The following is a 10,097-nucleotide window of genomic DNA, read 5'->3' as shown; positions in this document are numbered from 1 at the left end:
GAGAACGGGGGGACTGAAAGCGAGAGTTTGGTGTACTTTCAATCACATGTGGATTAAAATTTGAAAATTTTTAATTAGATGAAAATCAAGTTTAAAATCCTATTTAATGTTCTATAATCAAGTTATTGTATAAAATTCTTCAAAATAAAACCAAGAATCCGACGACCAAATTTGCAAAACCGCCATAAACAGCTCGAACTGTAATTAGAAAACAAAAAACATTTTCTCCTCAAAAAGAAAAGAAAATTTTGTCAGAAATAAAAAATATAAAACAAAATGAGACGCGAACGAATCAAATCCCCTTCATTCTCTGTTTTCAATTCTCGCGTCTTTTTTATTTTTATTATTATCAAATCAAATTGATAAATATTTAATAATAATTGATAATGCTTGATCAAAAAAAATAATAAAAGTAAATTACACGAAAGAAATCTATTCGTTCTATCTAAAAAATGATCAACAAATTTATAGTTCCTTTTGGGGTGAACAACTGTTGTCTTTTAATTTTTGTTCGTACAGTGTGTCGTTTTTTTAAATTTAATTTTTTTCTATCGAATGTTTTTTTATAGGATTAAAACTCAAACTCTGCATCATATAAAAATATTAATAAAAATTTGTAACTCTTTTTTAAATAAACAAGTTTTTTCTCATTATTTTTTCACGTAGCTTGTGTCGTTAGTACAAAAATTTATTTTTTATATGTTTAATATTGTTTTTTTTAGTCAATTCATTTTTTCGTACCTTGTCTAGTTTGATCGCAAAATGGAATTTTTTATTTTTCATTATTCTTTGTACGATCAAAATTTGAATTTTCAACTTTTCGTCAAAATTCAAAAGGTTCTTATGATAATCTTTCATTCTATAACTCTGATAATTTTCTTTTCATCGAAAAAAGTCATGAGGATACATTGTTTGGCTTTCTGAGTATTATGAATGGCCGTAAATAAAAATTGTGAGTATAAAAGAAATTACCCAACAATTTTGAAAAATGCGCTCACCTTTTGATTTTTTGTCCAAAATAACTGGTTTACAAACTTGTTATTTCTTTTTAGACATTCAAAAAGTGTACCAAAGCCGAATCCAATCTGAGCAATTTTTCGAAAGTTGTCATGTCTACAGTACACAGACTATAGACTACAAACAGACAGACACGTTCGTAAAAACCGTTTTTTCTGACTCCGGGGGCCTGAAAATGTGGAGATTTGATGAAAACGGACAAAGTGAAATTTTACATAAAACCAATAGCCTCTCGTTAAGATGAGAGTATAAAAAGAGAAGGAAACGGATTTGGTTGGTTGCCTTTTCATTTTCTTTCCTCTTTTTTATTTTTGTTAAAACTTTTTTTTCTCTTTAGGGAAAAAAATTTCTGTTTTTAAATTACAATAGGAGCATTTAATGGTGGTTATCGAAATTTGTTCGTTGGATTCTAGGTTTTATTTTCAGGAATTCCATACATTAACACATTTCAATTTTAGTAGTGCATACCTTAGAGACGGTTTACAAACTAAATTACCAATTTTGAGCTATTTTAACCCCCCCCCCCCCCCCCAGCAAAGTAAGGTAGATCAAAATCCTCTTAACGAAGTAAACTGAGGAAATAAAACTAATGTTACATTAAATTCAATGTGAAATGCTTTAAATTCCCAACTGATTTCAAGTATGGAAATATATTACATTTTCGACAAAATAATTGAATCTTTAAGCAAAAAGGACTTTCTAACAAGACAGATGAAGTTTTAACCCAACAAGGCGAATTTTCAACAACAAATTAATTTTTACAAGGCAGTTAGGCTATCAATCAGATAATTCATCTTACACCCAAAAAGTTAATTATTCATGTTAAATAGACTAATTGTTTCAAAGACAGGTAAATTAAAAAAAAGTTTATTTTTAACCAAGACAAATGACTTTCAAACCATAAAAGCTGAATTTTTGATCCAAGCCGGCGAATTTTTAACAAAACAGTACATTCTTTCACCAAAAATAATGCTAATAAATTAGCTTGTTTCATTCTTGCAGAAGCAGGATATTTTGGTCTTAATCATCTAATAAAGTACCATGGATTACCATCTTCGCAAACCACGAAGGCTTCTTCGAAGGCACGTTTAGTGAATCTAAAGAATCCCGGAAGAGTCGATCTTGTAATACCGGGAGGTAAAAGATACGTTGCTTGGGCAATAAACCCTTTGGTCGTCATAGGAAGAGAAAAAAATCTGAGTCCAGGGTATATTATTAAAAGCTTTAAGTCCAGCGACCCCAAAGGCACGTTTAAATATTCCCATACTATAAAAAATACTAACTTTGACAAAAATCTCAATATTTTTGTAATTGAACTTGAGAGACCTCTTAAAATCTCAAGACCTACAGATGGTGCTCTTCAAGCTTTTCACTATTCTGATGATGCTCTCCATTTTGCTGAGGGGGTGGCTAATGCCATTATTGAAAATAGATATGGGCCTCCGCCTGTGCCTCCTAAAGTTTTTCCTGATTGGGGCAACTTCTTTTGAAGCGGAAGTTACGCTGCATGATTTAGTGTCACATAACGCAGTGTATTGACAAGTTAAATAATTTTGCCATCCCTTTGTCTCAATACAATTAAAAAATGTAGACAATCGTGTTCTTTTATTAAACTTTTCTATGTATCACCCCAGTGGGCACAAAATTTAGCGACGCCTTTGCGACATCGTTACGACATATTTATGACAACTTTTCGAGATCTTATGTCCATGTCGTTAAAATGTCTTTACAATATCGTAAAACCTTCGTATGATCTGACAATGTCTTTAAGAATATCGTAAAGACACAGTAACGACACGAACATAGGATGCCGTAACATTGTCGTAAAAATATCGTAACAATGTCGTAAAGACGTCGCCGAATTCATGCATACTGGGACGCATTCCATTCCTATAACCTATCTTTAATTATTAATATACAGCCCCTAAGCGAATTAGTCGATAATTTTACTAATCGAAACTAAAAGTGCAACGCTGCTGAGAAAGTTTTTAATACCTTAGGGGCTGCGCCGAAAATTATAAATACTACACAGAACATTTGAATCATGCCCTGTGGTTCGCAGAGGGTTTCAACTATACATTGCTCTGAGCAGTATTATTGTACAGCGTTCATGGATGCGCAGTATATCCCTAAGATATTTATGACTGCACAGTTAAATTAGAAAGTATCTAAAACAGCTTACTAGGAAACCGCATCTAGCTTTACAAAAAAGGCTGAAGACTGCACAGTGCATGTATACTTTCCTTGGAGCTGCGCAGTAATATTTCATTACACCCAGCGTTGCGCAGTATTATTCCGACACATGGATGACTGTGAAGTAATCTCTTACAATTCGCGAAGCTGCGCATTTGAATTTCATATTGCCCAAATCAGCTGAATACAGTTTCTAATGGCGTATGGATGAACATAAAATTGTAAACACTGCACAGCGCAATTCTATTATAAATATGGATGCGCAATAGTTTTTATTGTACATTGAGATAAGCAGTATTCTTCCCAGTGGGCAGCAAATTTGGCGACGCCTTTAGGATATCGTTACGACATTTTTAAGACAACTTTACGACATCCTATGTCCATGTCGTTTCGGTGTCTTAGCGATATCGTAAAGACATCGTCAGATCATACGACTTATTTACGATACCGTAAGGACGCCTTAACGACACGGACATAGGATGTCGTAAAGTTGTCGTAACGATGTCGTAACGATGTCGTAAAGACGTCGCCAAACTTTGTGCCCACTGGGTTCTGTTGCGGCCGTGGCTATGAAGTATACATCTAAATAATTCATGACTGCGCAGTAGACTTCTGAGATACTTAGGACTGTACAATTAAATTTCCTTGTATCTAAAATAGCTAACTAATTTACAAAAATCCATTCCAGAAAACTATATAGTAAACCATATAGAAAAATATATAAGGAACTAGTGAAAAATAATTAGTGTTTTTCAACAATTCCCAATGAGAAAAAATTTATTTGTTTTGTTAAGTCCAAAAACGTTAATTAACATTTCGGACGTGAAAAAAGGTATGGCAGCTGCCAGGCTGCGGCCGTCTCGCCAATTAGTGCGATGCTTTAACTTAAAGTATTCTCACATCTTTAAAGATTAATCTCACTTGCGAGAGAGGGTAGCAATAGCGCTGCTCGCCAACCAAATGCAGAGCTAATACAATAAACCAACCTGCGCGGCAGAGATTAGTAGCGGGAAATTTAAATTATTATTCCAAACAATTTAAAGATGTTATCATTTAGAGATTTCAGATGTAATTGAACTTTAAAAAGTGGAAATTATCAGCACATACCTTTGTTCAAAAATATTTACGCAATGATCAGAACAAATTTTATTGACGCAAACATTTATTGAAAAATAGGTAATAATGGTATATTATAGGAAGAAGAGAATAATTCAATGATTTATTAATTCCATCGCATCTAAGCAGGGCAACATATATTAGGTTTTAATTCAATTTTACAATTTAGTTTTACAATTGAAATCGCAGAGTCTCTCAGGAACGAAATAAGTTGTTTTTTTTCAAAGAAATTAGGCGATACGTATTTTTTCCTTTTTCTAAAAAATATTTTCTAGGAAATTATGCGTATTTGAATTTTGTTTTTAAAAACCCCCGATTTTTTTCTTTAAACCTTTATAAATTTTGAACAAATTAAAGATATGCTGTGCTTTATTTTAATAATATTTATCGTCTTCTGTCGTTATCGGCACGAAAATGTAAAAAAAAGTTCAAAAATGACCAAATGGCGGCGGTTTTTCTGAAAAATATATATATATTTCGATTCTGTCAACAAAAAAAAACACGCCCTTAATTTTTTTATTTTTATTTTTTACTTTAATAAGTCAAGCGGCCCTCACTGTTTACGTTTCTATCCCCTCGCAATCAGTCCAAGGCCATTCGAAAACAGTCCCCGACATTTGACTAAAAGCGAGTGTTTGGTTTATTATTATTTTTAACATAAAACCAATACCTTATCATTATAAAGAAAATGTAAAAAAAGTGGTTCTAAGCAAATATTTCGATATAATTTAGGTGAAAAATGTTGTTAAGTAAAATGTTATTGTAGCTTGTGTCTATTTTCTAAAAAGTTAATTTTTTATTTTGAATGTTATTGTCATGATTAAAATAAAACGAATAAGTTGCACTAAATATTCAGTTAGTGCCAGCAAATAAGTAAATGGTTGTCCCAACTAACAAAACAGCAGTACCATATCGTTCAAACTGAATAGTTGGCCCAACTAAAATTTTTGTTCAGTGTACGAAATCAGAGAAGGGTGCCAAGAATTGACGCTCTTACCTCACACCTCGTATTTTTCCACCGATTTGGAAGCTTTTTTTAGAAATAGTCAGCATTAAATTTCCAAGAGAGTTAGGGTTTGCTATTTTTTTCACAGAGTAACAAAAAATTAGCACAAGTCAACAATTTATGTTTTTATCAACACTTTTATTAACAAATTCTTTATAAATAAATTTTTCTTATACTTAAATTGATTTCTCTGACGAAAAGTAATTCACAATTGTCTTGGAAGCCATGCCTATACTTCAAGCTTTATCAAAAATAAACAATATAGATTGTTAATAACAATTTAATGAAATAAATCTCCCATTCGGCCGTTTCCCTGTAGAAAAGAATTTTTTTATGTCACTTGCATGATCTGAGCTCTTTGCGACGTCTATGAAGCGGGGCTCAAGCTCAACTTTTACTACCTAGGGAGTAAAAAGGGACGCCAAAGTTGAATAATGAACATTATACATCTATAAGATCGCGTTTTACAATAATCAGCCAACTCTTCCTTCCGTAAGAAGTGTAAGGAAGTTTTTATTACAGATAATAGAATTTTGTGATAGCTTATGTAAAGTAAGCATAGATAATTAGTCAAATTAACGTAAATTACCATAAATTTTCCGAAATTTCTTAAAATATCTAAAAATTTATAGAATTTTATTTTTATTGAATTTTGAATACTTTATCTTTAGTTTCCATCATCGACATATAGTACAGAACCGCTGTATACGGCTGTCGGAAGTAGACTAGGGAAAAGAGAAAGAGCACGAATCGAGAAAGTTGACCTATCCTTTTCTAAGAGTGGCGATTAGTGATTGTACAGATGATCCTCTTCTAATGAAAGCAGATGGAAGATGAGCAGAACCAATCACCTACCTTAGAAAAGGACAGATGGACTTTCTCGATTTGTTCTCTCTTTCTATTCCCTGGTCCACATTCGACAGCCGTATCTAGCTGTCCTATAAGCCGATTGTTTCCATAAATTAACTGTAGTATGCCCCTAAATTACCAAGAAATTTCATGAGTTTCCAAAAATTTATAAAAATGTTCGAAATTGTGTCTTGTGACATTTTTAAAGTGAATTTTGGATCATCTATGGTAAGTTTCAATAAACTACCTGTCATATTACCATGAATTGCCCAAAAATTTCCAGAATTTTATTAAAATGTTAAAAATTGAATTTTGCGTCATTTATGGTAAGTTATGATATCAACCTGTAAAACCACCAGAAATCGCCCAAAATTTCTATAAATTGCCGGAAATGTATACATTTTTTAATTGATTTTTGGATCATTTATGGTAAATTACGATAAATTACCTGTAATATTACCACAAATTACCGAAAAAATCATAAATTTTTGAAAATTTATCAAAATATTTAAAATCGGATTTTGGGTGATTTATGATAAGTTGCCATAATTTCCTCCCAAATTACCATAAATAGCAGAAAACTTCCATAAATTTCCGGATATTCATAAACATTTTTAAATTTCATTTTGAGCAATCTATGACAAGTAGCCGTGAATTACGTGCCACATTGCCACGAATTACCGAAAAAATTATAAATTTGCGGAAATTTAGCAAAATATTTCAAATTGGATTTTGGGAAATTTATGATAGGTTGCCATCATTTACCTATAAAATTACCACAAATGACCGAAAGTTTTTCATAAATTTCCGGATATTTATAGACATTCTTAATTTGCATTTTGGGCAATTTATAGCAAGTTGCCATAAATTACCTGTAAGACATTTTTAAATCGATTTTCGGGCAATTTATTGTAAGTCAACATAAATTACCATAAATTAAATCAAGCTTCCTTTATTCAAAATCTAATATTTTTCTTCAATTATTATTGGATTGACATTTATTGCGATGAATAACTTACAAAATTAAATAAAAAATATATTATATATATATTAAATATATTAAATAAAAAATATAATTAAATAAAAAGCGCGTCCAGGGCGCGCAACAGTTAAATCTCGCGCTTTGTGCTCGGACATAATTACACATTAGTTAAATCGGTTTTGTTCTTAACTGTAGTAGTTTTTCCACAAATTTTTTCTTTTTTTTCTTTGTTATTATCAATGTTATTTTTCACGAATAAAACAAAAAGTACGCCTCTAATTATGAAGTGATTATTTACTATTTTGTAGATTTCTTTGGGGATCACAATTTCTGTTAATTCATCTTTTTTCGTATTCTACACAATTTGACCACAAAATAGAATTTTTTGATTTTCATTACTTTTTGGGCAATCAAAATTTTAATTTCTGATTTTCGAAGAAAATCTAAAAAATTCTTGTGAAAGTCTTATAAGGATTTTAAATAGCAATATTTTTCTTCTGTTGCCATTTTTCATACCTTGCGTTGTTTAGCTTAAAATTTGGAATTTCGGTTGTTTTAAAAAATTTTGAAAATGCTATAACTCTAAAGATTTTTTTTTATCGTACAAAGTCATTAAGATAAATTGTTCGTCCATTTAATACTATAAATATCCGCAAATAGAATTTTCAAAGTCAGAAAAAAGTGGACTCAAAAATGTTCAAAATGCGCTCACTTTTTGAATCTTTATCAAAAATGGCTGGTTAACGAACTCTTCCTTTCTCTTAGGACGAACAGACAGACTTACGCCATCGTAAGAACTTGATTTTCGGATTTAGGGGGTCTCGAAACGTGGACGTCCATTGAAAAACAGTGGTGCCAAATTTCGGACAATTGTAATACTTTCTCAATCATAAATTATGAGAATGTAAAAAGTAACAATGATTCAAAAATTGAATATGAAACACAAAATAACAATTTTCGTAAATGCTAATAACAACTCTTATTACAACTTATAAAAACCTGCAGTTGGTCGTAGACAAAAGTTGTTTTTATCTTTAATAATTTTTGTGATAAAGTTATTTGTGGTATTGAATCAAGGAAACAATCGATATTAATATTAATTAGCTTAGCTAATTCTGGTTCTGGTGGTTCGGAACCCACTTTAAGCTGTAGGTCCCCCCATCGTGTACTTCACTGCATCCCAGTCCGTCTATTGATTCACCGAGTTCTAGACTGAGCTTAATTTCTGAAGTCGCAAATACAGAGCTATAAAATAAGCACCTTATTTTTACTTGTTCTTAATTTGTTTTCCATAAAGTTACGCATATAGCAAATCAAAGATAAGTGACTACTGAAAACGCAAATACAGCGTTATCGCATCTAACTCCTTAATTTGAAACCATCCATAATGAAAATGGTACGTATGAATACAAACAAGATCGCCTCAAGGATTATTGTAATAGACAGTTTACTCTAGAAATTATTTACAAGTACGAACATTCTTATGATTGTTATTTTGTGTCCCATATCTAATTTGGGAAATACTGTTAATTTATTGTCGGAAAATTTTAGTGGAAAAACCATCCTTTTTACATGTAAAAACAATAAAACTTAGTTTTCTTTACACAAAAATTTTATAATGAAAAAATTGTTTATAACAATCACATAAATTATTTGTTATTCAATTTCTTTGGTTAGTTATCGCAATAACTGTCGCCCTAATGATAATGAAAGAAAAGCCTATTTTTTACGAGTAAACGGCTGATTGAGAGACTTGTTTAATTAAATTGTTATTAACATCTATATTTTTTATTCTAGATAATTATTGAAGTATATAAATGACTTTAAAGACAATTTTCAATTACTTTTGATCAAAAAAATGAATTTAACAATGAGAAATATTTATTTATAAAGAATTTGTTTATAAAAATGTTTATAAAGATAGTAATTGTTAACTTATGATATTTTTTTGTTACAAATGATGATTTTTATGAAGAATATTAGGTAATATAGTTAAGCAAATCTTTTTTCTATGAGAAAAAAAGACTCATGATAATTAGGTTTATCAAAATTGTTTATAGTAATTAAGTTATATATCATTAGAATTAATTATATTTTATGAATGTAGCTGCAATAGTTTCGGTAGACAGTGAGTTTCTATCTATACTTTTTTTAAGATAAAAATTCACAACACTGCAATAGACAATTTTGTCACTTTATTTGTTTATATACTGTTGCTCTGTGAAAAAAATTAAAAAATAGCGAACCCGAATTCTCTTAAAAATTGTATTCAACAGCCCGATTGAAAAAAATGCAGCAAAACTTTTTTTTTTATCGGGCACGCGCAGAAAATAATTCATGTTATCATACAGAAGAAAATAAGTGCAGTACAATAAAGTTCTATTTTACTTCCGCTTCGCGGGCAGGAAAATTGCGGTTATTCTGCCTATTTCAGATAATAGTATTATGTACCTAGGCAGTAAAGTAAAACTTTATACGAGGATATTGAATTTAATGTCCGAGCCGAAGGCAAGGTCGATAAAATTGAATCCCAGTATAAAACAACTTTACTGCCGCGGTACATACGATACTTCATCTAAAATAGTAAGAATGAGAGCTTTTTTTCTGGAAAACGGCGCTTGATTGTACCGAATACGCATGCGAACGGGGTGGCGTTAGAAGTCCAAAAATCACTTCGCAGTTAAACTTAGATTTAAAATTAATTCTTTTCACTCTTCACTTTCTCTTTTTTTCACTGCTCACTCTCTTCTTCCTCCATGCTGCCACTTTACGTGTCGCTCGTCGCAGGAATATAAAGTTCTATTTTATTGCCGCTCCGCGAAAAGATAAAGTGAACTTGTTCTGCCTACTTGAGATAAATACATTTTTGATGACCTTCTTTTATTTCGACGATTTTTTATTTCTTCTGGAAAGCAATAGTTGGGTTTTGGACTT

This window comes from Belonocnema kinseyi, chromosome 7 (assembly GCF_010883055.1).
Source record: "Belonocnema kinseyi isolate 2016_QV_RU_SX_M_011 chromosome 7, B_treatae_v1, whole genome shotgun sequence".
NCBI lineage: Eukaryota > Metazoa > Arthropoda > Insecta > Hymenoptera > Cynipidae > Belonocnema > Belonocnema kinseyi.
Note: the sequence above shows the minus strand (reverse complement) of the source record.